We start from the raw sequence: 15,262 nt of genomic DNA, 5'->3' as shown, positions 1-15,262 counted from the left end.
GTCTCAAGAGACACGTGCAGAAGTATCTGTTAGTTCATGGGCAATTTGTTCTCTGATGTTTGGCCGTTGAGACGTGACCTTTAAGATTTAAGTCGTTTGCTCTGAGATTATATCTAACCTTGTCATCTTGTCACAACCTTGAAAATTAACGTCTCCACATGTCGATTGCATCCAGGTACGCTGATCCTCCTCGCTTCACTGTCCTGCCAGGTGCTCGGCATCCTGGCGCTATTCATCAAAGAAACGTCAAGCCTTTCGCTGCTGTGACCACAGATAGACCCAAAAGAGACTGAAGTGCTGGTGAGGCTGGAGTGCAGCATTTTGATGGCTTTGTTTCTGATGGAGTTGGTGGTGTTGGTCAGTAGCTGGTTGATCAATTAGGAAGGGGTGATGTGGTGGAGAAGAAGCGGCGCATGAGGATCACGAAAGTGAGAGGAATCGATAGCCAACGCGGCTAAGATGGCGGAGGTCAAAGCCATAGAGCTGGATGAGAGAATGAGGTGCAAGTGTGGGCAGTGGTGAAGACTGATTCAAAGGCTGAGCTTCCATTGAACTGAAATAGTTGTTTGCTCGGCTCGATACATCAGAAGTTCCTTGTGTTGTTCCACTAGTTGGGTGGCCATCTTGTGTAGTATGGAGAATTTGTGCGGTCATTGCTTTATTTGAATGGATGAACCCTATTGAATATTAGTGGGCATGTTGCCAATACTTTGAAAAATTGGGTTCACCTTCATACGACAATGAGCAATGAAGTATACAAATAACACATCGAGACAAGGTGTGCACTTGGCAGCATACATTAAACTATAGTGTAAGTATAGACGATGTCACACTTCAAAAGTCTTAAAACATGAGTAAACTCCATGGTATTCACATTTCCCATACAGTGACAAGTACAAACAATGATCACATCACCGATGTCCTTGTCCAATAATAACAGAGATTACTTCCAAAGCTTCAGGGGACGGTAGAGGCGAGGTCGATAGGTAGATTCGACCATTTCAACATACAAGGGAAGCTGTAGGACTACAAACAATATGATAGGGAAGGCAGCTAGCAAAGTAATTGGGATGTAAATCCACTTCAATTGCTCGCTCAAGACGATCGTAAGAGCAGAGCCAAACGACACCAACATAAAGGCCAAAGAGAGGAATAGAAAAGTGAGGCCCAGTATCATTTTTCTCGGTAGTTGGAGGAAATCTTCGATCGAGTAGCGTGAAGTTAAAATAGCCAAGAACATTAATGTGGCGGTGACAGAGGACAAGAGAGCGAGAGAGTTTGCAGCTGCGGATACCATGAATGAGCCCTTGTTCAGAAATATCGGGATCCCCGTACTGCCATCGTTGCCTCCAGGTACTGTAAAAGCTACAGCGAAAGCTACCGTAATAATGAGAGTCCCAACGAGGCTACAAGATGATGATGTATCCTTCATCCATTGCCCTGCATCCTTAAGCAACCCTTTGCGTTGTTCTACAAAAACTTCCCAGTATGCTTTTTTATGTTCTAGAAATTTCAGCCATTTAAAAGAAGGAAAGTTGCCGACTTCCACCACCTTCAGAAAAAAACGACGCCTATCAATGTAAATGTCAATTATAGATTATAAAATTAGGGGGGCAAACAAATAACGAGAACTGACTTGAAACCACTGAAGTTCCTTCTGCATAAGGAATGCTGCTCCAGAAACATCAGGGGATACACATTTTGATGACCATTCGGTAACAGCCTCCATTAGATCAAGGTTCATCAAAATATTGTTAGCCAAATATCGAATGGGGTTGTGTGCGTTCACTAGTCTAAACAACTCAACATGTCGTCCCTTCACAACTTTCTTTATTAGTTCTTTTGCGAAATTTTCATCCCACATCAACTCTGGATAATGTTTAAGACATAAATCCACAATTTCAAAGACTCCGCGCAATGCAGCTTCAAGGACAACGCCTGAAGTTAATAGAAATTCGAGCATTTTGGGAGTTCCCAACTGACTCTTCATCTCGGTAAGAGCTAGTTTTGCAAGCTCAAGCGAACAATTGTGCCTCAACTTCAGTTCTCCACTCCTTTTGATGAAAGGTGCTGTATGTAACATCAAATAAGCAATTTTCCCGACGATGAAGAATCAAAAGGTTGAAGAGACTTTCACATTTGCGGCGTGTAGAAAATGATGCATTTAAAATATTAATTGAGAAAACAAACTTCATATGGCTTTAAAATCAAAATGTATGCATCATAGAACATATGGATCCATCAATGAACACACACGATGTCATATGAGAAAAAAGATTAACTTTTTCTTCTGAAGAAGGGATAAATTCAATGATGGATCGATAAATCTGTTTTCAATACATATATTTACAGATTCCCCTTGAATTAAACTTATTAGAATTGAATCGTATCGTAATATACAAATTGACAGGCGGTCCATATTAATAACTATGATCTCAAAGGGATATACTGAAGGTATCAATATACACTATTAATTTGGATATCTCTTCCCATAAATAAAATAAGGTCCTTTTCCAATATATAACATATAGTAGTTTCGTGTACCTGATTTTGTGACAAGATTCCAAAGTGATATCTTGAACCGATTAAGTGCTAGTAGTACTACCACCACGAAGAGGAGAGAAGAATCATGTTAGCAAATTAGGAATTAACGATGAGCAAAAAGATAGTATCACACGTGGAATGAAAATTGCACATGTATTTGAATTTAATGATGCTTGAATTTTTTAGAAAACAACTTGGATCAATCAACCTCTATGAATGGCAATCCAAATCTACAATTCTCAACAATTCTAGTTGGCAATTTGACATTGAGTAAGACTTGTCAACCAACTTTACAAATATTACATTAGATATTGGTTTGTGACTTACATCACGGTTTAGATATTAATTTGTATACATAGATTTAGTCTTTGTCCCTTAACATTTTTGTTAATAGGATCCCCAAATGATATGCTTTTTGTCATGTTAGTCCATCCGTTAAGCAGATCTACAGAAATACCTTGAGCCATCTTCAAGTCTTTGGAGTTGTCAAACGATGTATCGACCAAGTATAGAGGGATACCTAAAAAATTAGAATAGATGGAGTGAACACCATGTGGATAGAGTTGATCGAATTGTACATATTTGACATAAGAAGCGCGGTGGGGACCTACATTTGTAAATAGATTTTTCCCAAATATTGAGTCTAGCTCCACTACGGAAATAACGAGTCATTATTGTTGAGAAGTCCAAAAAGTTCACTTCTTGGATGACTCCCAAAAAGCCAGGGTATTTTCGGGCTATATACAAGAGTATGTCTATTGGGACACATAAAAAAGTTAATCCAAGTAAATAGTGAAGGAAATGACATAAGATGAGTAAGTGTGAAATCCTACCAAAATGGCCAGCCAGAATAAGGCCACTCATGGTAGTATAATCTGGGATAGTTGTTGTACGCCTGGCCAGATACCAGATAACCTCCTTTTGCGTAGGAGAAGATATGATAGCAAACTGCAAGGCCTCGGCTATAATTTCAGGTTCATAATCAAATTTGTCTACTAATGCCTTTACTATCCTTATTCTTCCTCCTCGGGCAGCATAGTGGAGGGCTTTACCAGTATAATATTTATATTGTCGAGAGAAGCGCTTGACCAGATTCTCAAGTAACTGATCTTGTGCGGCCATAATGACAACTTCGAGAATAGTAAAGTAATTACTTTCAATGATCATAACTTTGGCAGTCATTGCTGCGCTGTCTTCTTGAGGATTTTCTCGATAGTTTTCCAATCACCTTTCAATGTGGCTTCAAACAACGATCGATAGTTCTCGTTGACCACCGCTTTTGGTAGGACTGCAAAAATTGCACATTAAAAATCCGTAGGCTTTCACACTTCTTGTTTTTTAGGTCAAGTTTAACCATTGCACTTGCTCATAGTTTCCATGAAACGCGGATGCTACCGAAGAGGCGGTGATTTACTTAACTGACCTTTTTCACCTTCCTTTATTCTTTGCAAGCAAAAAGAATTTTCATTTGGGCTGTCTCAATTATAATTCAAGAAATTATTCGGATTTTAAGAATGATGAAAAGATTACATTTGAATTTATATATCAACATGTTAAATTATACCACGTCGCTTGAGTTTGTGATTTATAGACTTTATCTATACATGTGGTCTGTATCCACTTATTAGCTTAAACTTTACGGTTGGACTTTCTTACATGGTATCAAAGACGGGGTTTGCATTAGTTTATTTCGGTTGTGCTTATACTTTGTTCGTCAAATTCCATTATCTTATACTTAGTGTTCTGTGAAATTTAAAATATATTGGATTAAAAAAGTCAATGCATGAAACACAAAAATTATAAGATCAAAGGGACAGACCTTTGGAATTTAATAGCTTTTGCTCCCCCCACCTCTTTAAGTCTTCCATAGGAGTTACCATGCGTTCTGAACTCCCTTCTTCATGAACCCTGTGTTACCAAAAAGAGAAATGAACATAAATAAACCTAGAAAAACTAGTTACATTTTGTATGGTTTAGATCATCTATGCATGACTAGTATCATGCTCATTCGTTGCATGAAATTTTTTTGTTTTGACTTAGATGATAAAATTTTTCAAAAAGAAAACTTCAACAATAAATTAAACAGAGATCATGAGTTTTTTTTAAAGATAGGTATTGTACCATGAATTAGTTTTGTGTGACCTTCTAACTTTCATATCTCGGACAATGTGTTTTTTAGATATTATTCAGATTTTAAAAATTATGAAAAGATTATACCTGAATTTATATGTCCGCATTTATATGCTTTGAAATATAAATTTTTTTGGATTAAAAGAGTCAAAATCACTTAAACACGAGATTTTTATGAAAAACAAAATTAGAAGTTCAACGTGACAAACCTCTAGTTATATTGCGACCATCTTGGGAAGCTTTATTAGCTGCCATGCCTTCTGAACTCTCTTCTTCATGAACCTCTTTGTTGCCAAAAAGAGAAATGAATGCGATTAACCTTAGAAAATCTAATTACCCTTTGTATGCTTTAGATCATGTATACATGACTAGTATCGGGCTCATTCATTGCATGGATTTTCTGCATTAAACTTTTTTTTTGATTGAATTCTGCATTAAACTTAGATAGTAAACTTTTAGACAAAACAAATTAATGTCAAACTTAGTAGAGATCATGAGTTTTTTTCGAGACGGGTATTGTATCATGAATTAGTTTTGTGGGACCTTCTAACTTTCCTATAGTTGACAATGTGTCTTCGATGAGTTTTTATTTTTTGTTGCCATTGATCTTATCAGCGATATCATTCACAAATTATGAGCACCTTGTTTTACTCTTTGGATGTAAAAAAGTTCTTTTAGGGCTTTCTCAATTATAACTCAAGATATTATTCAGATTTCAAAAATTATGAAAGGATTGTATTCGAATATGTATGTCAATATTTGTATATTGTGAAATTCCAAATGTTTTGAATTAAGAAAAAGTCAACATGTCTAAAACATGAGATTTAAGAAAAGTGAAATTAAAATTTTAAATTGACAAACCTCTAGTTGTTTTGCGACCGTCTTGTGAAACTTTATCGGTTGTTGTGTCTTTTGAACCTACGTCTGTGCAAAACTCTTAGTTGTTAAAAAAAGAAATGAACATAAAGAACATTAGAAAAATTAATTATACTTTGTATGCTTTAGATCATTTATACATTCTTAGTATCAGGTTCATTCATTGCATGGAATTTTCTGCAATATATTTAGATGTTAAACTTTTGAACAAAAAAATTAACATTAAGCTCAATAGGGATCATGAATTCTTTTCGAGATGAATATTGTATCATGAGTTAGTTTTGTGGGACCTTCTAACTTTCATATATTCCACAATGTGTTCTTAGTGAGTTTTCATTTTTCGTTGCCATTGATCTTATCCGTGATATCATTTATAAATTATGACGGTGTTCTTTTACTCATTGAAGGTAAAAAAAAAAGTTTCTTTTTGAGCTTTCTCAATTATAATTTAATATAATATTTGGATTTAAAAAATCATGAAAAGATTGTGTTTACATTTACATGTCAGCATTTGTATGCTGTGAAATTCAAAATGTTTCAGATTAGAAAATGTCGAAATACATGAAACACAAGACTTATAAAAAAAAGTTCAAAGAGACAAACCTCCAATAGTTTTGCGATTGTCTAGAGAAACTTTATCAGTTGCCATGTCGTTTGAACTCGCGTCTATGCAAACCCCTTTGTTACCAAAAAAAGGAATGAACATAAATAATCTTAGAAAAAAATAATTGCACTTTGTATGCTTTAAATTATCTATACATGACTAGTAGCAAGCTCATTCATTGCATGGAATTTTCTGAATTAAACTTAGATGATAAACTTTATAACAAAAAAAATTAACGTTAGACTTAACAGAGATGATAATTTTTTTTTTTGAGATAGGTACTGTATCATGAGTTAGTTTTATGGGACCTACTAAATTTTATATATTGGACAATGTGTTTTAGTGCGTTTTTATTTTTCGTTGGCATTGATCTTGTCCATAATATCATTCATAAATTACCACCGCGTTCTTTTACTATTTATTGGAAGTAAGAAAGTATTTCTTTTTGGGCTTTCTCAATTAAAATTCAAGATTTTATTCAGATTTAAAAAATATGAAAATATTATATTTGAATTTATATATCAGCATCTATATGTTATAAAATTTAAAGTGTTTCGGATGAAAAAGAAAAGCCAAAATGCATAGAACACGAGATTTATGGAAAATGAAAATTAAATGTTTAAAGTGACAAACCTAGGCTTTTGCGATCGTCTTGGGAAGCTTTATCAATTACTATGCCTTCCGAACTCCCTTCATCATGAAACTCTTTGTTACCAATGAGAAATTAACATAAATAACCTTAGAAAATTTAATTACACTTTGTATGCTTTAGATCATGTATATATGACTAGTATCAGTCTCATTCGTTGCATGGATTTTCTGCATTAAACTTAGATAGTAAACTTTTAAACAAAAAAAATTAAGTAAAATTTAAGAGAGATCGTGAGTGTTTTTTTGAGATAGGTAGTGTATCATGAATTTCTTTTGGGACCTTCTAACTTGCATTAATTGGACAATGGGTTTTTAGTGAGTTTTATTTCTCATTACTATTGATCTTATCAGCGATATCGTTCATAAACTATGAGCACATTCTTTTACTCTTTGGAAGTAGAAAAGTACTTATTTTAGGGCTTTCTCAATTATAATTCAAGAAATTATTCAGATTTCAAAATTATGAAAAGCATGTATTTGAATTTATATGTCAGAATTTGTGTCTTGTGCAATTTAAATTGTTTCTAATTTAAAAAATGTCAAAATGCATGAAACACAAGATTTATGAAAAGCAAAAATTAAAAGTTAAAAGTGACAACCTCTAGTTGTTTTGCGACTGTCTTGGAAAGTTTTATCAGTGCCATGTGTTTTGAACTCACGTTTGTGCGAACCACTTTATTATCAAAAATAGAAATGAACATAAATAACATTAGAAAAATTAATTACTCTTTGTATTGTTTAGATCTTCGACAAAAAAAAAAGTGTTCTTTAGATCATGTATACATGATTAGTATCAGCTTCATTCATTGCATGGAATTTTCTGCATTAAACTTAGATGTTAAACTTTTAAACAAAAAAAATAATGTTAAGCTTAATAGAGATCATGAGTTCTTTTCGTGATATGTATCGTATCATGAGTTCGTTTTGTGGGACCTTCTAGCGTTTATACATTGGACAATGTGCTTTTAGTGAGTTTTTATTTCTTGTTGCCAACGATCTTATCCGCAAAATCATTCATAAATTATGACAGCAATCTTTACTCTTTGGAAGTAAAAAAGTATCTATTTTAGGGCTTTCTCAATTATATTTTAAGATATTATTCATATTTTAAAAATCATGAAAAGATTATATTTGAATTTATATGTCAGCATTTGTATGTTATGAAATTTAAAATGTTTCGGATTAAAGAAAAGTCAAAATGCATGTAATACAAGATTTATGAAAAAGGAAAATTAAAAGTTCAAAGTGACAAACCTCCTATTGTTTTGCGACTTTCTTGGGAAGCTTGATCAGTTGCCATGTCTTTTGAACTCACGTTTATGTGAACCTCTTGTTACCAAAATGAGAAATAAACATATATAACCTTAAAAAAATGAATTACACTTTGTATGCTTTATATCATGTATACATGACTAGTATCATGAATTAGTTTTGTTGGACCCTCCAACTTTCATGTATTAGACAATGTGTTTTTAGTGATTTATTATTTTTCGTCACCATTTATCTTGTTTGTGATATCATTCATAGATTATGAGCTCATTCTTTTATTCTTTGGAAGTCAAAAAGCATTCTTTTTGAGCTTTCTCAATTATATTTTAAGATATTATTCACATTTTAAAAATCATGAAGAGATTATATTTGAATTTATTTGTTAGCATTTGTATGTTGTGATATTTAAAATGTTTCGGATTCAAAACAAGTCAAAAAGCATGAAACACAAGATTTATGAAATTGGAAATTAAAAGTTCAAAGTGAAAAACCTTTAGTTGGTAGGCAACCATCTTGGGAAGTTTTATCAATTGCCGTGTCTTCTGAACTCACGTCTACATGAACCTCTTTGTTACCAAAATAGAATGAACATAAATAACCTTATAATAATTTATCGCACTTGGTATGCTTTAGATCATCTATACATGACTAGTATCAAGCTCCTTCGTCGAATGGATTTTTTTGTATTAAACTTAGATGGTAAACTTTTAAAGAAAAGAAAAATTAGCGTTAAATTTAACAAAGATCATGAGCTTTTTCTTTGTATCATGAAATAAGTATTCCGGGACCTTCTAACTTTCATATCTTGGACAATGTGTTTTTGCCATTAATCTAATCCATGCTATCATTCATTAATTAAGTTTATACAAAATTTTATGTATCTTCAGAATTTAACGTAACAATTACAACAAAACTATACATAAATAAAAATAAATGAATTAACTTAATCATATCGATTTCATCAATTAGTGCATTTAAAAGTTACAATTGATACAGGAAACAAGTTTATAACATAATAGTCTTGTCATACCGATCATTGCATGGATTTTTCTTAAATGAAGTATATCGGTTAAACTTTATTGGATACATAAGGGTTGGAAAAAAGAATTGATCTAATTTTTCTTACGAAAATATCATATTATTTTTCTTACGAAAAAATCATTTTATTTTTCTTGTTCTTGTGGCAAGAACGTTCCACCATGCATGTGACTTGGACAATGTGTTTGTTAGTGAATTTTATTCTTTAATGTTATTTTTATACTTTGTCATAATAGTGACAATCATTTGTATTGATATTATCAACATTACATAATTTCTTTTTTGGAGATGATCATAGTGAGTATACTAGTTCAAGGATCATGTCTTCGAAGGATTAGTCTCATGTAGTCTCCTAAAATTAAGTAATTAACTATTCAGAACCATTTGTTTTAGCCTCTTCTCTTAATGAAATTGATTTGTAGGACAATCAGCTGCAAATTCAATTGGCATATAACGGAAACCTAGAAAATAATTAGTTCTCATGCAGTGATTGTTTGGAAAAAACTCTTTGATAAGAGGAAATGGAAATTAATGTTCAAGAACTGGTCACTGAGTGTCACGCCCCGAACCCTATGGCACGCGACAACCCTACCGAGGTCGATTCAGTGCGACGTCCCAGGACGCGTCGCCGACCCGAAACCCAAAACAGAGAACAATGCACAAGCGGAAGCAAACAAACACCCGTACAAATTAAAACCACATGACCAAGGATAGCGGTAATACCATAAATACAACTTGCACTAATAACGGGGATTTACAATGTCTATTACAACAGATAAACATATAAAAGCCAAAACGGGTCAACAGTCACTAACGTCAAAGGGGGGTACGTGGCTCGGCGGTCAAACACTATATCTAGCCGGGGCTCCTCCCAAAACGTATCGGCACGCCTGCCATCCTCAAGGCTGGGGGTCTGAAAAGTGGGGTTTCAACAACAGTGAGAATAAATCTCAACGAGTAGGCTCCCTAAACCTAAACTAGGCTAACATGCACCTCCTGACGAGCATTAATCAACACACCAAGCAAATCATAATTGACTTAGTCCCTCGGGCCCAAATCCAATACTCACATTGCCCTGCAGGTTAGGCACTTACAGCTCAAGAATAAAACATAGGATCCAGTCGCAGCACATGTACACATCATTTGGTCACAACGCATGTCATGCTTATGCTCATGCTCATACGCGTGCTCACGCCTCATCAATGCATTTTCGCATGCTTGCACTCCAGCACACTTACAATTATCAATTCTCCTCCGACCCGCGTAAAACGTATCAGGTCCATCACTTCGAGATCGATCTCCGACCCGCGTAAAACGCATCAGGCTTATGACACATAACCCGCGTAATACGCATCAGGTTGGTCATCTTCCGGTAATCCGGGCATCGTCCCGCGTAACACGCCTCAGGACGGGTTCACTACCCCGCGTAAAACGCATCAGGGCTTTATGTGATCACTCATTCACAAACACCAATTATTATATGAACCCCGCATAAAACGCATCAGGGCATTTTAGGTGATCACACACTCGTGTCATTCGTGCACACTCATATATGCACATGCCATGTCAATGCTCGAGATGTACACCCATGGCCATGAAGTTCACACTTGGGCACTCACGAATTTCACAACGAGCATTCAATTCACAACACAACATGTTCAATTCACAACGCAATATGCTCAATTCAATATATCACAAGCCCAACTAATCAAATCATTCAATCCAGCCATGGCACGAACTTGGCACACGAAATCACGAAATTAGATCAATATGAATTTGCGCACTCGAAGCCCGCCAAGCTACTCCAACCTTAGTCACACTAGGCACATAGCATGGCATCACAAAAATCAATTGCAATTAAGGACAATTCAGCCACGAATTCAGTTAATCCAACATTTCCGGTAATTTCACCATTAAACCCCAAATCGATCGCGCCTTGTCCAATTAAACCTCGATATGGACAGCCACCAACAGGTCGCTCTAAGCCACTAAGTATCCTCAAAACGATCCATTTGACTCCCCAAAATATCATCCAAAACAGCCACCATAAGAACAAATGCGAGGTGCGCACAATAGTCCACAATTGAACCCGAACTTAACCGAACTCGGGCAATTTCGATCCAACAATTCCAGCCATCGCACAGCATGTCCTAGGCCACTAAACCTCAATAAAATGATCACGCTAAACCACCAAATCAGCCACAGCATCAGCCACTACACGACTCACACAATTGCACCCATTTTAATCCACATAATCGCCTAAATTAATTTCCCCAACGAACAGCCGACCATCAGCCCACTCTAGACTATCAAGTCATATTCAAATCATCACATTAGGCTCTCATAATCACCACATTTCCAGCCTAACTCGCAGCCCACGCATTGCGCCCATTTAATCCACATAATGGCCCAAATCGAATCCACAATAAACAACCACCGATCAGCCCATTCTAGGCCATCATATCACATTTAAATCATCACCCTAAACTCCCAAATTCACCACATAGTCGGCCACCACGAGGACCAAACTAGGCGCGCTCTATAACCCACAATTAAACCCGAACTTGACCCGAACTCGGGCCGATTCAATCCAATACTTCTAGCCATCACACAGCACATTCCAAGCCGCTAAACCTCATTAAAATGATCCCGCTAAATCACCAAATCAGCCACAATATCAGCCCCTAATGTCCTTCGCACGTTAACCCCTAAATTACCCTAATTAACTCCTAAAACCCTTCTAGAAATGTAAATTAGCTTAATTAGGGTTTAGGGTTGTACTCACTTGGATTCCTAGGCTTCAAATAGGGCTGAGCAAGTGGCAATGGCGGCTGGATAGCGGCGGTCCCGCGCCGGAACAGCGGCGGCGAGCGGCGGCTCCGGCGAACGGCGCGAGCGGCGGTGACGGTCTAGGCGATTCCATGGCCTAGAGAGGGAGAGAGGGACACGGCCAGAGAGAGAGAGAAGTGGGACGGCTGGATGGTGCTAGGCGAGGTGGTGGTGGCGAATCGGCTCTGGCGGCGGCGGAGCTCCTCCGGCGAGGTTGGCCTTTCACGGCCAAACAAGAAGGAAATGAGAAGGAGAGAGAGATGCGTGGGAGGAGGGGCTGCCGGCTGAGGTGAGAGGAACGGCGACGACGGGCGGCACGGCGGTGACTGGCGACGTGGGGCCGGCCGGCGAGCGGCTGAGCAGCACCGGTGAGATGCGGGCGCGATCGTGAGCTAGCTGGCTGGGGCGACGGCGACCCGCGGCAGCGGCGGCAAGCTGGGCGGCGGAGCGGGGGCAAGACGGCCGGCTGGGCAGCGCCGGGCCGAGACAGACGTGACGGGCTTGAGCAGCAAGCCGGGCGCGAAGGGGAGGGAGAGACCAGCCGGTCGGGGGCGGCGGCTAACGGATAGTGCGGCGCGGCGGTCGAGCTGGCTGGCGACAGCAGCGGCGCACGGCGGTCAGGCGAACTCGGGCAGAAGCGAAGAAGAACCAGTCGGGGCTGGGGGAGGAAGAAGGAAGAGGAAGAAGAAGAAAAGAAATAGAAGAGAGAGAGAGAAGGACAGACGTGCGCGAAGGGACGTCGCACGGGAGTGGGTTGCGTGGCGCAGAGGAGAGAGGAGAGAGGAGAGAGAGGGAGAAAGAGAGAGACTCAAAAGTCAAACCTCTCACTCAAGTGCAATCCGACGGACACGGTTCAAACCCAAAAACGATCTAACAATCACGAAAAATCCCAAATAATAATATAGGACAAAGGGCTAAAATAAAATAATCCAAAACACACTGCGAGGGAGGTCTACTAGTCCAAATCCGCACCCGGTCCAAAATTTCACTTTCTCACTATTCCTGGTAATCTCGACGCTGGCCACAACAATATCGACACCGTCCAATTTATTTCGTCCCGAAACTCCGAGAAATTCGACACCAAAGTTTGGGCTCTAAATAACGGCCAAATTCGATCGAGTGCGATTCTAGTGAAATCTCTAATTTAAAAATAATAACCGAGAATGATCAGTTCCCGGGCGAGATTTTACTATAAGCACAATGACAAATTACACATTTTATAAATCCCAAAAATTGGTCGAAATTCGAAATGTCACACTGAGTGCTTGTGAGTAATGAAACTAGGATTGACGAAATGTAGTTGTATCATCATCAACAACTGTAAGGGAACTTGGGGAGCCAAGTGGTACCAAATTAGGAGATCTTGACTGGAGTAATAATACATTTTGACTATTTACAGTTCACTCGAAAGTAATAGTCATGCCCATGGGCCCCTAGAAAATGAATCAATTGGCTGTATTTGGTGGTCACAGATACCAGGGTTCATATCAAGACAACAAAGGATAGAACGGAACGTACCTGGCAATGTCGAACTTTCTTGGGTATCCATGGAGGATTCTCCGTGCCGTCTCACGAGCACGTTAAAATCCGAAGCAGAGAAGTAGTTTCAGGTTGAAATTGAAGTTATTTTCTGTTTTCTTTGGACATGTCTATTTATAATACCTGGATTTGTGGATGGAGCCAAAGTGCCCAGCTGTAGATGGATTCGTTTCAATGTGCCCCGAGGGATGCGGGGCCAATGCACGTGATCGATGCGATTGCAGCCAAAGTCAGAGCCCTGAGGTCAACACGAGTAACTCACATCTTGACAGAACAAATGTAAATATGCACATGCTCCCTCGTACCATTTGATGGGTTATATCCTAAACAGAATCAGAATAATCACACAGATAATAAAAAAATTGACACACGAGTTTACCCAGGTTCACCCCAGAATAGGGCTACATCCTACAAAGAGATTCCATTATGATATTTAGGTTTACAACCACAGCCACTCGTCACAATAATCTCTCATACGAGTATAATATATAGGACTTAAAATGGGCCCAAAGCCCAAGCCTATCCGAATCTCTTTGATCCCACAACAAACGGGTCAGCTTAAAACACAAGCTTAAAAATAACAAACCGATGTTGTTTCGAGGGCGCTGCCCCCGAGCCCATGTCCGCTCACTGGGGAGCGAAACTCCCACTCGCTGTCCGGGCAGCGAGACCCCCGACATTCCGTGCGTAGGGGTCACATGTCGTCGGTTCATACTTCGATTTCCCTAAGCTCATGTGGGTATGCCTGGTATGAGAAACAAGGGTCCCCGAAGTATTCGCCAACTCCAACACCATTCTCCGTACCTATTAGAGTAATTAAATATTAAATCACGCCTTCATCTGACAGCTTAAGCTTTTAAAATAGTTGGCAATGGTCCCACCAAAATCTCACATGGTATTAGAGCTAGAAGTCCTAAGTTCAAATCTTTTCAGGTCCCATTTGTCTCCCCAATTAAATATGTCCACGCTTAGTATTAGGCAAAAAGATCAGACTAAGCATGAGAGGGAGTGTTAGAGTAATTAAATATTAAATCACGCCTTCATTTAACAGCTTAAGCTTTTAAAACAGTTGACAGTGATCTCATCAAAATCTCACAATACCAAAAGATGGCTGCTTAAAATCATAACAAGCGGAGTGTCTGGCTAGCCAGAGGGAAGTCAATGCAGAAGCCAATGACTTTTGTTACTATTTATGTCCAGTGATCATCAATCACCAGCTCAATGTGAAGAGGATTCACCAGCCTCGGCATCTCAGCGGGTAATAAGTATTCAAGCCAACATAACTACCACATGAGATGAGGCATGAGCAAAAAGACTGCATGCTCCGTTAATAGCGGAAACGTGCACATGCTCCCCGATACCAATCTTAAACGAAGGATTGGTCGCTTAAAATCATAACAAGGGAAGTCAATATTTATTGAAGTCAACATACCTACCACCCGACACCGAGGCATCAGAAGAAGACAGCACCAAGAAGAACCTCGTGCTGTGTTGACTCCGAACAAATAGCAATTTGAATTTCCCAACATACAACCATCACTAAATGAGTCTCTCAATATTCACATACTTGACAAAACAATGTAAACATGCACATGCTCCCCGATACCATTCTTAACCAATAGATGGCTACTTAAAATACCAAAATCAGTTAATGGGGGAAACGACGAAATTGTATCTGGTACGAGTTTTTTTTTTTTTTTTGGGTTAGAAAAGGAATCAACTTTCATTACTAGCAATGAGTACATGGATACACTTCGTTTGCTTCAGAACAAAGAAACTAAG

The 15,262-nt window shown here is 38.2% G+C and overlaps 1 pseudogene; it reads right to left on the bottom strand.

Annotated features, from left to right (window-relative positions):
* Positions 1–943: 943 nt before the first annotated feature.
* Positions 944–4,537, bottom strand: LOC115665348 (uncharacterized; annotated as a pseudogene).
* Between the last annotated feature and the right edge of the window lie 10,725 nt (positions 4,538–15,262).

This window comes from Syzygium oleosum, unplaced genomic scaffold, assembly GCF_021117445.2.
Source record: "Syzygium oleosum isolate NSW1041296 unplaced genomic scaffold, Sole_v2.1 Sole_v2.04, whole genome shotgun sequence".
NCBI lineage: Eukaryota > Viridiplantae > Streptophyta > Magnoliopsida > Myrtales > Myrtaceae > Syzygium > Syzygium oleosum.
This window is presented reverse-complemented; position numbering and strand designations above follow the sequence as displayed.